Source organism: Adiantum capillus-veneris, chromosome 7 (assembly GCF_014529385.1).
Source record: "Adiantum capillus-veneris isolate H3 chromosome 7, ASM1452938v2, whole genome shotgun sequence".
Taxonomy (NCBI): domain Eukaryota; kingdom Viridiplantae; phylum Streptophyta; class Polypodiopsida; order Polypodiales; family Pteridaceae; genus Adiantum; species Adiantum capillus-veneris.
The window spans coordinates 9,523,971-9,541,362 of record NC_140937.1 but is presented as its reverse complement, the minus strand read 5'-3'; the positions used below and the strand labels follow the sequence as shown (position 1 = coordinate 9,541,362).

Below are 17,392 nucleotides of genomic sequence, written 5' to 3'. Positions count from 1 at the left end.
GCAGACTATGGATTTACATGTAGATTCTTGGAATGCTAATGGTTTACAGACTTCTCGGGTAAGAGGTTCATGTAAGCTTTTACTTCGCAGAGATTTACACGCTCATGTTGTAGGCACTGTGGATATATTACTAGTACAGGAGCATAAGATTGCCACTCCCTTTGGTAATCTCATGCCCTCGGGCGCTCACACTTTTTGGGAGCCTGCTCTGGGCATTCATGGACAGAGTTGCGGTGTATGCATTTCAGTGGGGCCACGTTACTTGGTCTCAGTTCAGTAGCATGGTACCCTTGTCGCTGTCAGAGCAGTCTGTTTGTATTCGGATTCGAGACTCTATCATTGGTTTTATGTCAGTCTATGCACCCACTACTCCTCGGGAGAGAGCTACTTTTTGGTCCTCCTGGGCTGCTGTTCTACCTGCTGTAGACTCTTGGGTTGTTGGAGGCGACTTCAACAACGTCGAGAGCGACTCTGACTGGCGATCCATCACACCTCCAGTTCTATCATCCATTTCTCCCGATGAGCAGCCAGCTTGGGATCGATTTCTTCTAGCTATTCAAGGTGTTGACGCCTGGCACATACCCTCTTTTGGTCACCACCCTGCTACACTTCATTACTCGTGGGGGTTTCAGAGAGAGCAGGGAAGATTATTAGAGCGACTTGATCGTTTTTACATTGGCCCTTGGGCAGCAGCTCTAGGTGGATTTACTACTATTTGGAGAGGGACCAGCCTCTCAGATCATTTACCCATCTCATTGTTTATCTCCTTCACTAGATCTTCTGCATAGAGACGAGGCTGCCGCATCCCTGACAGTGTTCTCACCACTGAAGTATTGCAGCAGCAGATTCGTGACTTATGGTCCACGGGTGCTTCTTATTGTGGTCCCCCTGGAGAGTTCCTTGCCCACTGCATTACTCAGTCTAGTATTTACTGCCGTGATCAGACCGCTATTATTCATCGCCAGTTGAGAGTACACGAGTCTGATCTCCACATTCCACTTGGTTCCACACAGCGCTTGCTTGAGGAGTGGCCTCAGGATGCTTATCTCGCTACTAGACAGACAGAGCTCACAGAGGAAATTCGTCGCGTACAGGAGGCTAGGTCTGAGTTCACTCATCATGCTTCAGTATCTCATTGGATAGCTAAAGATGATCGAATGAATAAGGACTTCTTCGCTGCGCATAAAGAGCGCCCTCCTGGCACCACCCTTCGGACTTTGTGCGATGCTCAGGGAACACTACATATGCATCCTGATGTTATTCTTGATATGTCTGCAGATTATTTTGAGGCATTGTTCACTGCTGATGTATGCACTACTGAGGTTTTACTTGCCCGTGAACAGATCTGGCATCACACCCGACGCCGTTGTACAGACACTATGGCAGAGATCTTGTTGGCTCCATTCACACTTGCAGAGCTTCATGCTGCTATCGAGAGTCTAGATCCATCTTCATGTCCAGGAGAGGATGGCCTCACAAGAGCTGTCTTTTTGACTTATTGGGATGTATTGCATATACCACTGCTTCGCGGTTGTCAGGACATCTTTGCATCAGGATATATGCATCCGGATCTTTGTTCAGGTCTCATATCTCTTATTCCGAAAGGGGGTGACACCACTCAGCTCCGTCAGTGGAGACCTATTACCCTACTCCCTTCGGTCTATAAGATATTAGCGTTACTGCTCAGCCATCGCTTGCGACCGTTCTTACCAGATATTATTCATACTTCTCAGACAGGCTTTGTCATGGATCGATGCATACTGGATAATATCTTCACTTTTTATGAGGCAGTAGAGTGGGTCAGATCATCTTCTGAACCTCTCGCTTTTTCCATCCTTGACTTTGAGAAAGCATATGATCGTGTTGAGTGGGACTTTCTCGAAGGATCATTAGCCAGGATGGGTTTTCCTTCGAGATGGATCTCAGGCATTTCCGCTCTCTTCAGGACTGCCAACAGTGCCATTACTATTGGTGGTCGTGTCAGTCGCAGTTTTGAGCTTTCTCGATCTGTTCGTCAAGGTTGTCCTTTAGCAGCATATCTGTATCTGTTTGTAGGAGAGACTATGTCCGACTTTCTTCGTGCTCAGAGTCATGCATTTTGTGGCTTGACCATGCCAGTACCTTCAGCTCCGGACCTTATCGATCAGGAGTTTGCTGATGACACTATGCTGATGTTGCGCTATTTGCTAGCAGCTCTTGATGCCATGTGGGAGGCCCTAGAGGTTTTTTGCATTGCCAGTGGTGCACGTATTAACTGGCATAAATCCTATGGGTTACTGGTTGGCAGTGATGACATACCTACTTGGGGGGTAACTGATGGTTTCACATGGCTGCAGTCGGGTTAGACATGAAGATATCTGGGCTTTCAGGTTGGTTTTGACGTTTCCTCACAGAAGCAGTTTGCACCCGTACTACAGTCTATTCGCAGGAAGCTATGTCATTGGTCTTCACGTCATCTGTCGTTGGCTGGCCGTGCATTGGTCGCCAACCAGGTCATTCTGACTACAGTATGGTATACGGCTTCTTGTTGGATGCTACATTCTGGCATGATAGCTCAGCTCTGTAGACTAGTGCGGAACTTTTTATGGAGTGGAACAGATGGGACTACGGATACTCGTGCTCGAGTTCGCTGGTCCACGATTATTCGTCCTAGGTCAGAGGGAGGCCTTGCCATAATTGATCTAGAATTACAGAGCCGCGCCCTTCTTACCAAGCTTATTGTTCGGGGTCTTTTTCTCGGCCAAGAACCTTGGAAGATGCTTCTTCAGGCCGCTCTTTCCACAACGACTCCATGCCTCGGCACTAGAGATGGTCATACTTGGCATGTAGGGTATCGTTTTCTCTTTACGGATGCCCCCTTGTTCACTAGCACTCTCTCCCCCTTCATCCGATCACTCCTTCAGATTTGGGTTTCCATGCGACGGGCTATCATATGCTCACCTCCCTCATGTCGTGAGGAGATTGAGCGCCAGCCTCTCATTTGGAATGATGCAGTTCTTGATTCTTCGATTAATCCACCCTGTCAGCTTGGAGAGAGGACTCACATTGATTGGGCTGCTTGGGACACTGGCCCTGCTGCCTCTATGCGGTTGTTTCATGAGACACGTATGCTAGATGCAGATTTTGTGGCAGAACATTATGACATTGGTCGTGGGGTAACAGACAGACTGCTTGAGATTGCCTCCGCCGTTCCTTCACAGTGGGACGCAGTCATGCGAGGCACGGTTCAGATGCCTCCACATAGTGGCTGGGAAGGTCTCTTTGCTTAGAGCACTCTCTTATTAGTTCGTTTAGACACCATGCTGTTCACAGTTGATACTGACTACTCTCAGGGGATTCATGCTCGATTGACATATGCTACCACCTCTCCACACCTTGTCTACCCCGGCGCTCGATGGGAGGCCATACGAGTAGTTGGCTCCCGCGGGAAGCGTCTTGTGTTGACCCCCGTTTCGCTTCTGCTGATGCCGCACTTTGGAGGCTTTGGGTGTGGGAGGGTCGTGCCCTATCTCAACTTTATTGGGACCCAGGAGAGTGGCATTGGCCTCACTCTAACCCCACAGGTGCACCTGTATCATTCTTTGAGTACACTGTCAGAATTGGAAGATTAGCATTGATGAGATAGCACCCAGAGCAGCCCACTCGTATGCGTTTCTGGTTACATTCAGGTCTCTCCCATGCCTATCTACAACAGTTTTGGTCAGCCATCTGGGGTTTACATGCGGCTCGTCGTATTTCTTTTCTCATGTGGATGATTGCACATGCAGGACTTCCAGTTGGGACTTGGCTAGCTACTATGGGTCATGATCCGTTATGTACTCGCTGTCCTTTGCGACCTCCTGAGTCACCTGCACACTGTCTTTGGTCATGCTCTTCTTCACATGTAGTGTGGCTAGCAGTTTGCTTTTTACTTAGCAGAGCCGGTGTTCAGCATGGATTTCTCACTTGGGGATCTGTCTCATGGTTGATGCCGATGCCCGGACCGCATCTTTTCTACGAGGGCTCAGACACAGATCCAGCTCTTATGCTTACCTCGACTGGTTATCGGCGAGGGACTTTGGCTATGATACCACAGATTGCTTGGCAGGGGGATCCTCAGACACGTGATGAAATCTTTTCAGTCATCACTAGCATTACACTATGGAATGTTTGGAGAGCTCGTTGTCTTTACATTCTCAGTGCGGCTCCACAGCTCCTTCCGGATACCGTCATTGCCATTTGGCTGGACATCATTCACACCCTGATTTGGCAGTGGGATTCTTCATCAGGTACATCTAGAGCAGCCGAGGCTCGTCGATTTGCCTTCCTTCGGCGTTGGGCCCGATCTTCACTCTTCTTCACACTTACAGGTGGTCAGATTACATGGCATTATGCCCCCCCTCGGTGGTTTCTCCTACACTCATCACACCGACCACCATGAGATTGTTCTAGTCGAGTTGTCACTATAGTGGCTCTCACCCTTACATTCAACTTGTACACCCCACGTGATAGGCTATTTTGGCATCCGTTGGGGATTATATTGTACTCAGTAATATACAGCCCTGATTCTTTCCAAAAAGAGAGAGAGAGAGAGAGAGAGAGAGAGAGAGAGAGAGAGAGAGAGAGAGAGAGAGAGAGAGAGAGAGAGAGAGAGAGAGAGAGATATGAAATGAAATGTTATATTAACGTCTTCAAAAGGCCAAAATGACCTATGAGACTAGAGCATTACAATGTGGTGAATCTGATACCAAGTCAGAGTAACAAAATGAAATGACAAAATGATAAAATGATAAAATAAAAGTACTATGGGATCCTAAACTGGTAGGCGTGAAGTAAGCAGCTAGCTGGGGGTAGCTAAATCACAAGTCACAAGAGAGAAGTCTGTGATGTGTCTTTGAGACGTGCTAGCCTTTCCTCTTATCAGGCTCTCTCTGTGTCTGCGCAGCTCGAGGAGAAACAAACCCAGGCATCTCTGATCCTCGTACCTCATGAATCTGGAGAGTGGTCCAAAGCCCTCTCTGAACAAGCAGTGGAAGCGGCCTCGTATCTCGTAGTAGACGGGGCAGTGGTATGTGTAGTGTAACTCTGTCTCAGGCTCCATGTCACACAGGGTGCATGTCCTGACCTCTGCTGGCACTCCGCTGTATCTCTGAGTCTCGATCCGCAGCTGGTGTGAAGATGTGCGTATCTGGCCAATAGCACACTGTATCCCATTAGACAAGTGGGTGTCCATGTATCTAGGCCTCGTCACAAAACCGTCCGTTGTAAGCTGGAGAAGATGCTCCATATAGAAATCCATCTTCGTGCCCAGCTCCTGTGCTGGCTGTACCCATGTCCTCCTGGTGTCTAGCTGAATCAGGTCCTGGCGGATGAGCCTGGTGGTCTCGGATTGTGTAAGAGTCAGAGAGGGTGCATCCAATGAGTACTGGAAGGGGGGCAATCTGTCTATACTGAATCCATGTGCCTGGAACCATGACGTCATCTCCCCATACCAACATGCTGTGTCTCCCTGCTTGGCTAACTGTCGAGAGGACTCGAGTGCAAGATGGTCGTATCTATCTCTGGGAAGTTCCCACAAGCGGTGTAAGAAGGAAACATTTGGTGAGCGCCTCAACTACCAATGGGGGGTGCAGCTAGCTCTGCTCGGATAATGGCACGTGGTACTGAAGCCTTGGCTCTAATGAGCCGCGAGATCATGGAGACCAGAGGCTTTTCCATGTCCCCCCATCCATCAGTACGACCTGTTCTCCCGTGATGATCCAATGAAGGCCCCCATACCTCAGCTTTGTAGAGCAATACAGAAAGCCACCAAAGTGTCAAAGAGCCAGAGCTTCGTCCGAGGCTCCTGAAACTGAACCTGTGAACACATCCTCTCCAGTCTCCCCAATGCTGTCTCCTGGCCATATGCGAATGCGGGCGCTGACCTCTTGATCCATTGTGGGGTGGTATTAAATACCATGACCTTGGTTTTACCATGATTGACAGACAGGCCACTCTCATGGGCAAACCTATGCAAAGCATCCAAGTGACGTTGCATCCTCTCCGGAGAGTCGGAGATCAACACAATATCATCAACATATAACAATAGCGGAATCCATGTCCGTGCCAGCGGTGCACCTCTATCACCATCTCTCTCAATGTAGTCGGAAACCTCATCCACATACATACCAAATAGAGTAGGAGAGAGCGGGCATCCCTGCTTCACCCCAATAGTGGAGTAAACCGGTGTAGATAGACCCTCTGAGGTGCGTACATGTCCTACAACTGATCTGTACAGTGCCATGATCCTCCAAATGAGCTCTGTGGGTACTCCCATCTCCTGTAATCTGCGCATCAATCTAGCTCTGGGTACTGTGTCAAATGCTTTGCGGAAGTCCACAAAGCCACAATAGATCCGTCTCCCACGGGATCTACCTTCCTCGATGATGGCCCTGAGTGTCAAAATATGGTCAAGAGTAGAAAAACCTCTGCTGAACCCTGCCTACCCAACAACACGCATTCCCTCCCTCTCTGCCGATCTACTCGGCTGCTGCTCAAGAATGGATGCGTACAACCGTGCCAATGTGTGTCCAATCATGATAGTGTGATAATTTCCAGGCTCCATAGGGTCTCCTGACTTGAAGATAGGTACGATCGTAGATAGGCTTCAAGCATCAGGCAAGCCCTCACACTTGCCACGGTTAAACATAACTGCTAGAAGTTCTGCTAGTAGATATCTGGCATGCATGAAATGCTCAGCCACTAAGCCATCATGATCATATGCTCTCCGAGTTGTCATCCTGTCAATGGCCTTCTTCACCATTTCAGCGGTGGAAAAAGCACATGAGGGTGGGCATGGATCGGGGGGGGGTCGAGAAGGGGATGCTGTCCAGAAACTGTGTACAAAGATGATGTGTACTGACCCCAGGTCTTTGTAGAGGTAATGGCAGGGGGGAGGGATTGCTCATGGAAGAGCCTCCATGCCTCACGCAAGTCCTGACTCAAGAATAGCTGGTATAGGTCCTCCTCTAGTTGAGCCAAAAATGCCCTCTTCTTCCGCCGCACTAGGCGTCGGAAGTCAATCTGAGAGAGATGATGATGTATTTACGTCCTCGGGGGGCCAAAATGACCCATGGGACCCAAAATCTCATATATGAAACTCCTCCCTTCCCATGTGAAGGAGGGGACGTGTCATGATTCTGTGGTGATTTTGTTTGCGAGTGTGGTGTGATGTTCTAGCACTTTGGCAAGATAGATGCCTAGTGCTACTGGAGAGGGATGTGTTCTTGAGAGAAGCTCCTCAAATGTAGTACATCCTTGAATAAATTGGGGAAAGTCGACCCGAATGTGTGCATATGCTGGACATTCAAGGGTTACATGTGCCTCATTTTCCAATGAATTCAAGTTGCTGTGAGTGCATCCCTCATGTTTGCATCAATATTCAGCCATCCTCCTGTTTCACTTTTGAGCATGTGTGATCTTGTCCGCATCAAGGTGATGGCCCGTCTCGCATGGTAGGACATGGGTGTCCTGATATGTATTTGGGTTTCCCCGGTTTTGTATTCTTCCCAGTATCTCGTGTTTATGTGCTTGCAATAGTATTCAAACTTGGACTTGTGCATTGCATTCTTCCATTTGCTGTGAAGGGCCTCAAGTAATTGTAGTTCAAAATTCAGCTCATGCTCATGCTCGGTACCTTCCTCTACATGCATGTCCACATGTGCTCCCACATTCCATTTAGAGAACCATTTCCTGATGTCCTCAACAAGGCTAGAGGTGAGAAACTTGCTTTTGTGGTTCTTTTGCAGCTTACATCCTACCTCCCATGCTATGTGAGGCAAACGATTATTAGGCATCAACTTCACCTTCAAGAGATATCTACGGATTCTTTGCAAAGCAAGCATTTCCAATGGTCTTTGTCTAGTCTCCAATAGCATCACTGAGTATGGTGTTGTGGTTTTTATCCCCATATGTCTACATAAGAACTTTTTCTGAATTTTCTCAATGTCATTCCATGTGCTGGCCGGAATACTTGGTCCCCATACCTCTACCCCATACAATAGCGTTTGGACCACACACGCATTGAAAGCCATGGACTTTATTTCCTACCTTCGAGTGACGCTTTGTTTGCACATGTTTTCAAACTCATAATACCTTGCTTGTCCTGCCTCAATTCTTGTTTTTGCACATTGCCCCCATCTATGATTTGAGGGTATAATGATGCCCAAGTATTTAAAGCTGTCCACTGCTTGAATCTCTTGCCCATCATACATAAGGGTGGGCTGATCCTTTGATTTGTGTGTACATACATTTTGTTTTTGTGACATTCACTGACAGTCCTGTAGCTTCGCAGAAAGCATGTACCGCATCCAAAAGTTTTTGCAAGAGAGACATGCTATGCGCTAAAAGAACCACATCATCAGCATAAATGAGGAGTAGCAAAGTAATGTTTGGTGCATCTCCATTATCTTGCGTCGTTTGGCAAATAAAGTCCTCAAGCTCATCTATGCATAGCCCAAATAATGTTGGGGACAAAGGACACCCTTGTTTGACTCCTATTGTGCTAAAGAACTCTTTGGAGAAGCCTGTTTGCATTTTCAGTTTACATCGAACCGCATGGTATAGGCGTGCCACCGCAACCCTCAAATGTATGGGAACCCCAATGGTCTCCATGCGGGACCATAACCCATGACGAGATACCGTATCAAACGCTTTCTTAAAGTCCACGAAACAGCAGTACATAGTTTCCCCTTTGAGTCGAACCTCTTCCATCATATTCCGGATTGTAATCAAGTGATCTATGGTACTATGTTTTGCTCTAAAACCTGCTTGACCAATAGCCCTCTTTCCACTATTTTCAGCCCATGTGCTAATATCTTTTTCTATCAGACTCCCAAAAAGTTTTGCCATGCAAGAGCCCACCGTGATGGTGCGGTAATTCGGGAGTAGGTTACGGTCTCCTCCTTTAAACAAAGCTTTGACCCAATTCTCTTGCCAATCTTCAGGCATACCTTGGTGGATAGCTTGATTCATCATGCAGTGTATCCATTTCTTAGCTTCATTACCCGACCATTTCAACATTTCGGAGTTGAAGTGAAAAATGTCAGAGGCTTTCCTAGTGGCTAGTTTTTTCAAACCTCTCAAAGCCGCTGCAAAAGTGATAGGTTCCTTAGTGTCAACCTGAATTTCAGCATTCATCATTATTTGAGCATCGGTGGGAGCATAGAGTGTTTGTGCATATACATACATTTCGTCCATGCTGAAATTTCCCAGTATATGCTCCTTTTTTCCTTTTATGTTGCGCTATGCTTTCTTGGGCTCTTTCTTAAATCGGATCACCTCTTGCTCCTCCTTCAAAAGTTCATGCATCCTTCTCTTTTTCCTTTTCAGCATTCTGTATTCCTTAGCTGCATTTTCCTACTCCTTCGTGGACTTATTATTGAAGCACTTTAACTTGCGTTTGGCTGCTTTACATTCTTCATCAAACCATGGGTTATGAGAGAGACCTTTCACTTGTTGGTGGTTTCTTTTAGATCGCCCCATAGTGACCTCTTCTACCTCTTCTATTGCTTGACGGAAGGTAGCCCAATTTTCTGAAATGTTTTGGGAAATGTCTACTCAATAGGCTGTCCAGAAAAGTGGCATAATCAAATTTCTTTGTGACTTGCATTCGATATGCCCAACTTGTCGCCTTTTGGATGCGTTGTGTAGGCATGTGTGGGAGGTCTAGACATACATGAATTGGAGTATGGTCTGAGTTCGGTGACCGAGCCCCAATTTTAAAGTGTCCAATTAAATCCAATGCATTGTGGCTAACTAACGCATAGTCATTAGTGCTTCTTCCATGGTTTGATGTATAGCATGTGTATGTTCCGGAGCTTGCAAATTTCTTGGTGCCATTCATGACGACAAGTTGCATAGAATTCATCATGGATATCAAAGCTGAACCTTGTTCATTCATGAGGTGATCGCATGAGCATCTATCCCACATTGCATCTAATACGAGATCGCCATCTTTGTCTGCGGGATGGATTGAGTAGTCAACCAATTGAGCCTGTATGTTGGCTATGCAAGCATTAAGATCCCCGAGTATCATCACTGCCCCCTGTGGTGTGTAGGTTGCAATATCTGTATATAGGTCGGCAAAAGGGTCATTCTTGGAGAGATTATGCAAATCATAAAACGGGGATTTCCGATGTGGGATGTAGCATCCCGCAATGAACATCGATCTCCCAGATGTACATATCTCAGCCCATATGTATCGTTTGTGTTTATCTATCTTGCATATCTTAACCCGACTTTGCATTTCCTCCTTGTACATTATAGCAACACCCCCTTGCCTGCGCATCTTAGTACCAGGCCACCAAACCGAGTGTGTAATATATCCTTGAATATTTGGCAGTCTACATGTGTCCTGTTCCCACGTTTCAAGTAGAAAAAGTATGTTTGCTTGTGGTAGAACCTCTGTCAATCCTTCCCCTTTGTGCCAAGGGAAACCTCGGCAATTCCAACTTGTGACGTGTATGTTCGTGGTCCCATGGGTTTCTCCCTGTCATGCTTCTAGTGGTGTTGCCCCTGTGGAGGTGGTGTTCTTTTTCATTCGTTCTTCATATGCCTGTCTTCACTGATGTAAATTGGGCTGTCCCTTAGATAAATGCGAGCATTTTCGAGTATGATGGCTCTTTTACGTGCATCCAACATTGTGCATACAATTGCGCGATTGTTCTCAGGCCTCTGCTTACCCACACAGTGTGCCCCATACACCACTACATCATGCATGCCTAATGTGTTTGCAAGGAGGTCCGTGACCTCCGCATTCAACATGAGTACTTTCTCATTGTCAGATTCGGGTATGCCTCGGATCACAATATTCATACTGCGTTTCTCTCGCTCATTATACTCTGTGTCATCTACATTTGCATACGTCTCATGTGTCTGCGGCATGGCATTTGCAGTACTTCTTACTACATGTGCCCAGGAGGTCATATTTCCTGTTGCATTATCACTCATGTGTGCAAGCTTCTCATCGTGTGTAGCTAGAGAGAGAGAGAGAGAGAGAGAGAGAGAGAGAGAGAGAGAGAGAGAGAGAGAGAGAGAGAGAGAGAGAGAGAGAGAGAGAGAGAGAAATATTTTATTTACGTCTTCAAAAGGCCAAAGAAAACTGGCCTATGAGACACATCCATGTACAAAAATGTGAATAACCTCTGGATATCTGGTATGTGCAAAATGACCGGGTAATAATAGCATCCGGTGTACAAAGTGTAGTGTAATAAGTGACCGGGTAATAACAAAGCATCCGGTGTGCAGATGTGGGGGTGACCGGATAGTAACAAAACATCCGGTGTGCATAAAGAGGCATGTATGTGTGTAGTGAGAGTGAGGGGAGGAGGGAGGGGGGTGGTGTGGTACATCATCTCCATCCAGTAGTGATGGGAGGGTGTAGTATCTGGTACATCCGTGAGCCAGATGAGAGAGAGAGAGAGAGAGAGAGAGAGAGAGAGAGAGAGAGAGAGAGAGAGAGAGAGAGAGAGAGAGAGAGAGAGAGAGAGAGAGAGAGAAATGAAATGAAATGATATATTAACGTCTACAAAAGGCCAAAATGACCTATGAGACCAACTGATTACAATGATGAGTCTAGTACCAAGTCTGGGTACAAACAAAGAAAACTACAAACAAGGAACTGATAGGAGTGCTACCGACTCCTATGGGTGGCTAGTAGGCTGAGCAATGGTATCATGCCATAAAGGTACAAAGTGGGGATAAGTGTCACCATGATACAATATAGCAGTAGCATGAAGCCTATCTTGATCGACACTCTGGGTGTCGTGCTAGAATCCTGTGGATCCTCTTCCGCAATCTCCGCCGGTGCTACGTGGCTCCCCTCCTCAGTCGCGGTCGTCTCGATCTCCCTAACTCTATAGCTTGATCAATGAGAGTACCGCTGGTGTGTGTATGGGTGGGAACCGAGCAGAGAAATGAAATGAATGAAATGATATTTGAACGTCTTCAAAAGGCCAATATGAGACCAAGCCGTTACAACATAGTGAATCTGATACCATGTCCAAAATCAAAAAGAACTGAAACAAAATACAATGTGTAATACAATGAAAGAAGGGGGGACGATATGGTGGAGATCCATCCTCATCTGCATTCTGGACGTCGAGAGAGTATGGCTTGAATCCTTTGCCGTAGTCTTCGTCGATGTTGTGTAGCTCCTCTCCTCAATCGTGGGCGTCTAGATCTCCCTAGCTCCAATGCTCGGTCATGAGAATGCCAGTAGCGGTAGTATGAGTGCGGGCAGAGCTCTGCAATTGTGTCTGCTCCTCTAGCTGCTCCTCTGGGGGTCCAATATCTAGTGTAAAGAAATCTGTAATCTATCTCTGGGACCGTCTCTCTCCAACTCTCCTCAGTAAAGTGTCTCTGTGCCTGTGTAACTCAAGTAGATACAGTCCAAGACATATCTGATCCTCATAGCTCATTACCCTACATAGAGGCCCAAAACCTCTCTGAATAGACAATGAAAACGGCCTCGTATCTCATAGTACATTGTGGAATGACATATGTAATGTAACTCTGTCTCTGTCTCTAGATGACATAAGCGGCATATCCTGCTATCTGCTGGTATCCCTCTGAATCTGCCAGTCTCAATCTCGAGCTGATGTGAGGATGTGCGTATCTGGCCAATGGCACAACGCAAGCCATGAGAAAGATGTGTGTCCATATAGCTAGGTTGAATCACAAACCCATCCCGTGTGAGGTGGAGAAGATGCTCTCTATAGAAAGCCATCTTCGTGCCCAACTCCTGTACCGGCTCTATCCATGTCCTCCTCGTGTCCAGCTGGATCAGATCCTGACGAATGACTCTAGTAATCTCCACCCGTGTCAGAGACATCAAGGGTGCCTGTAGAGAGTACTGAAAAGGAGGCAGCCCGTCCATGGTGAAGCCATGTGTCTGAAACCATGATGTCATCTGTGCATATCAGCATGATGTATCCCCCTGTAGAGCTAGCTGTTTGGAGGACTCTAGGGCCAGCCTAGCATATCTATCTCTGGTAGTATCCCATAGGCTGTGTACAAAGGAGATTGATCTGGTAAGCGCCTCAATCTCCATAGGGGGGGCAGGTAACTCCGCTCGAATGATATCATGTGGTACGGACGCCTAATCAGCCGAGAGATCATAGATACCAAGGGCCTCTCCATACGTCTCCAACCATCCTGGCCTACAGAAGGTCCCCGAACCTGCACCCCATATAGCATAGTAGATGCAACCAAAGTATCAAAGAGCCATAGCTTTGTCCTAGGTTCCTGAAACTGAACCTGCAAACACATCCTCTCTAGTCCTCCCAAAGCCGCATAAGCTCTAGTCAGTCTAGTCTCTGCTGCTTTTCTCAAAGAAAATCTCGGCCTAGTGAAGATTGCCCCCAGGTAAGTGTACGCATCTGTATACTCCACAATCTCCTGACCATATGTGAAAGTAGGTGCTGATTTCCTGATCCACTGTGGTGTGGTATTAAACACCATAACCTTGGTTTTATGAAGGTTTACACACAATTCACTATCCTCTGAAAAACTGTGTAATGCATCCAAATGTCGCTGCATACCCTCTGGTGAGTCGGATATCAACACAATATCATCAGCATATAACAATGGGATCCACGTCCCTACCAGCTGGGCACCTCTGTCACCCTCTCTGTCAATGTAATCAGACACCTCATCAACATACATACCAAATAGAGTAGGAGACAATGGGCAGCCCTGTTTCACCCCAATAATAGAGTGAACTAAATCAGATACCCCTTCCGGAGTGCGTGCATGTCCCATCACTGATCTATACAAAGCCATAATCCCCCAGATCAACTCTATGGGCACCACAAATCTTGTAGTCTGCGCATCATTCGAGCTCTTGGTACCATGTCAAATGCTTTGCGGAAATCCACAAAGCTACAATAAATCCGTCTCCCATGTGACCTGCCCTCAATGATGGCTCTGAGTGTCAAAATATGATCAAGAGTGGAGAAACCCCTCCTGAAACTGGCCTGACCCTTTGCCCATACCCCCTCATCCTCTGCCCAAAATACTCAAGCGCTACTCAAGAATGGATGCATACAACCGTGCCAATGTGTGTCCAACCAAAATAGTGCAGTAGTTCCCAGGCTCTGTAGGACCCCCTGCCTTGAAGATAGGCACAATAGTAGACAACCTCCAAGTCTCAGGTAACCCCTCACACATGGCACGATTGAACAACATGCAAGAACCTCCATCAGCATATCCCTAGCTGTATAAAGTGCTCCGCTACTAGACCGTCATGATCATATGCCCTCCCGGTCCTCATCCTGTCAATGGCCCTCTGTACCATCCCAGTGGTAAAGAAGGTGCTCGTAGCTGGGTATGGCTCTGTAGGGTCTGAAAGGGGTTCCTATCCAGGAACCGTATATAACGATGTCGCATACTGGCCCCCACACATCAGGTGAAGTAATCACTGGGGGAGGGGAGTGCTCATGAAAGAGTCGCCATGCCTCTCCTGAATCCCTACTCAAGAACATCTGATATAATTCTCGTTCCATCTGAGCCAGTTAAGCTCGCTTCTTCCGTCGCACAAGGCGCCGGGAAGCAATCCGAGACTGTCTGTAAGTGATGACTCCTAAAAGAAGATCCCTCTGAAGCTGGGCTCTCATCTCGCTGCACTCCTCATCATACCAACTATTCTAGGGCATGCTCCCAGAATGTGGTCTCCTGCCCGGCTGGGTGTGTGGGTATGCCACTGATGCAGCACCATGCAGTGTCTCAATCAGAAAAGTGGTGCACTCCTCCACTGAGAGGACTGTACCAGCTGTGCCAGTTGTGCCTTTCCATAGACAATCCCAAATCTGCTCTGTATAAGCAGAATCAGTCTCTGGTGTAAATGTATAACGAGTGTGTGACCTGCCTCCTGATGTCTGGGCTGTACTATACTGGAATGAAACAGATAGTGTCAAGAGAGCATGATCTACTGCTACGCCCACTGGCCTTGCTGTCACTGTGAAATCTTGAATGCAAGGGATAAAGCTCGGCTGTGTCATAACATAGTCCATTGTACTGGCCCCATGTATGTGTGGAAAACATGTGAAGCCGGCTGCTCCAGGAAATCATTGTAAGCCATTAAGTATGGCTAACCCATGTGTAGTCGTCATCTCTGTGAGGTATCTCCCATTCTCCGTCTGCTCTCTGTCATGTGAGCGTCTGTCAAGCCCCAACTCCCCCACATCCAGCTCTCTAAGCATCTCATTTGAAGTGTCGTAGAAGACTGTTGAGAGTTGCCCGTTTGGGCATTGAAGTCCCCTAGGAGGATGATATCACCATCCCTAGAAAACTCCCATATATCATCGTTCAGTATAGAAAAAGGCGACTACCCTTTGGATGCAGCATATACTGATGTACTGGGAGGGAAGTAACATATGGCAATGTACAGAAATCGACCTGTGTCAGCTCTCAACCTCACCCACATGTATCTAGCATGCTCATCTCTCCGTACAATATGTAGTAGTGGCTGTAGCTCCTCTCTAAATAGCACTGCTGCTCCTCCTGAACCTCTACTCCCATGCTCAGATCTCGTGACCGTCCTGTGGGCTGTCTCCCATCTATATCCCCCCACATGTGGCATCACCTGTCCAGGCGCCTGGTGAGTCTCTGAGAAGGATACAGTGTCCCCGTCTCTGAAACTGTCCTCTAAGGCCCTAGCATCCAACCTCATAGACCCATTACAATTCCAAGTAGCCATCTTCGGTGTGGTCCCATGGGTCTCGCACCGTCATATAGGGCGTCTCTCCATAATGACCACTCTTCCTTCTCTGTAAAAAGCTGTCTTCCCCTTTTCTCTTGCGGCCCTAATCTCTGGCATGACTTCCTGCATGTGGGCAAGCTGTGAGAGGGTGAGATCGTCACCAAGGAAGATACCAGTCTTTTAGAGAGTGGGCCTCCTTCTCAAAAAGTCCTCCTCCTCAATAGAGGGGAAGCGCAATATGAGAGCTCTTCCTCTGGATGTTCCCCCGTGCCTCCACTTTTCTTACCAACTCTCCATACTCTTGTGTGTGTCGCTTTTTGCATCCCATTAGTACCATGAGCTCCTGTACTTCCTCATCAATTTTGTCCCGATCGTTGAGGGCGGTAACCCTCACATGCAAAGCCCTCACACGTCTTCGTTGTTCCTCCTCAAGTGTCATGTTGATGATGGTGGGAGTGGGGATTGATACCTCCTTGCCGTTGCCCTTCTTTGCGACCGAAATCCACTTCTTCGCTTCCTCCACTTTCTTATGGGTTTTGGTAATCATATCTGTTCATGAAGACGTTTTTGCTTCCTGTTGTTTCTCCTCTTCCTTAATGGCTTGCATTTGCTCTTTGATTACCTTAAGTTCTTCTATCACTGAGGGTTGGATTTCTCCCTCTTCTAGTCCACCATTGGCTCTTGCCTCGGCTAGGTCTCTCTTGAGGGCTGAAATCTGATTCTTGAGGTCTTCAATTTTGGTCCGATGCTCCATTTTCTCCACAGTTTGAAGCTCGGCCTCGCTGATTTTCCACTGAAGAAAGACCGCCTTCTCCATCTTCCACTCTTCCATCTCTGTCTTGTACGCCTTCATCTCCTTTTCCATGTTTGCTAACCTCTTGCTAGTAGCCATAAAAGTTGATTTTTTCGTTGCTGGTAATGCCATTGCATGCAAACCACTCAAGGAGGAGGGGCTAGAGCTCTCGGGAAGTACTGGGTTTGCGCTCATGACCTCCATCACAAGACGGCCACACTAAACACACATCTGTTTCCAGAACTTTCCACACTTATGCATACATTTTCTCCCGATTCAAGCATACATTTCTCATACAAATCCCCCCCCCCGTTAGTTTCTGTGAATTTCTGAATTTTGAATTTCTGAATTTTTGAAATGCTCTGCTCTGAATTTTACATTTTTTGAATACTCTGAAAAACCAGGTCTGCAGGTGTGTGTGTGTGTATGCCCTGTGCGCCTTCAGCCTCTGTGCGACCTGTCTGCCTTGAGCGCCCACGCACTCTCAGCCCTCAGTGCAGCAGCCTTGCCCCTACGCAGTCAACCCTCAATACTCTGTACTGCTCGCGCACATGCGTGTGTGTGCGCGTGCACAAGATCCTGCCTTCAACAGACATACCACCTGCGCAACCGTTTTGGGGGGTTTTGGGACCAGCAACGCACAGGCTCTCAACCCTTGCCCTGCCTGCTGAAAAACTCCAAGGCACAACTGTTTTAGGGTTTCGGGACCAGCAACGAATAAGCGAACTATCTTTGCAACCAGCAGACCTTGGCGCTGACCTGCACATAGAGAGAGAGAGAGAGAGAGAGAGAGAGAGAGAGAGAGAGAGAGAGAGAGAGAGAGAGAGAGAGAGAGAGAGAGAGAGAGAGAGAGAGAGAGAGAGAGAGAGATTTTTTACGTC

General features: G+C 47.4%; 1 protein-coding gene and 1 pseudogene across 3 annotated transcripts in view; one reads left to right on the top strand and one right to left on the bottom strand.

Moving 5' to 3' along the window:
- The window catches only part of LOC147453413 (uncharacterized), a 127,367-nt gene that overhangs the window by 67,391 nt on the left and 42,584 nt on the right, over positions 1-17,392 (top strand). The window lies entirely within an intron of this gene.
- Positions 14,664-15,957, bottom strand: LOC147453415 (uncharacterized; annotated as a pseudogene).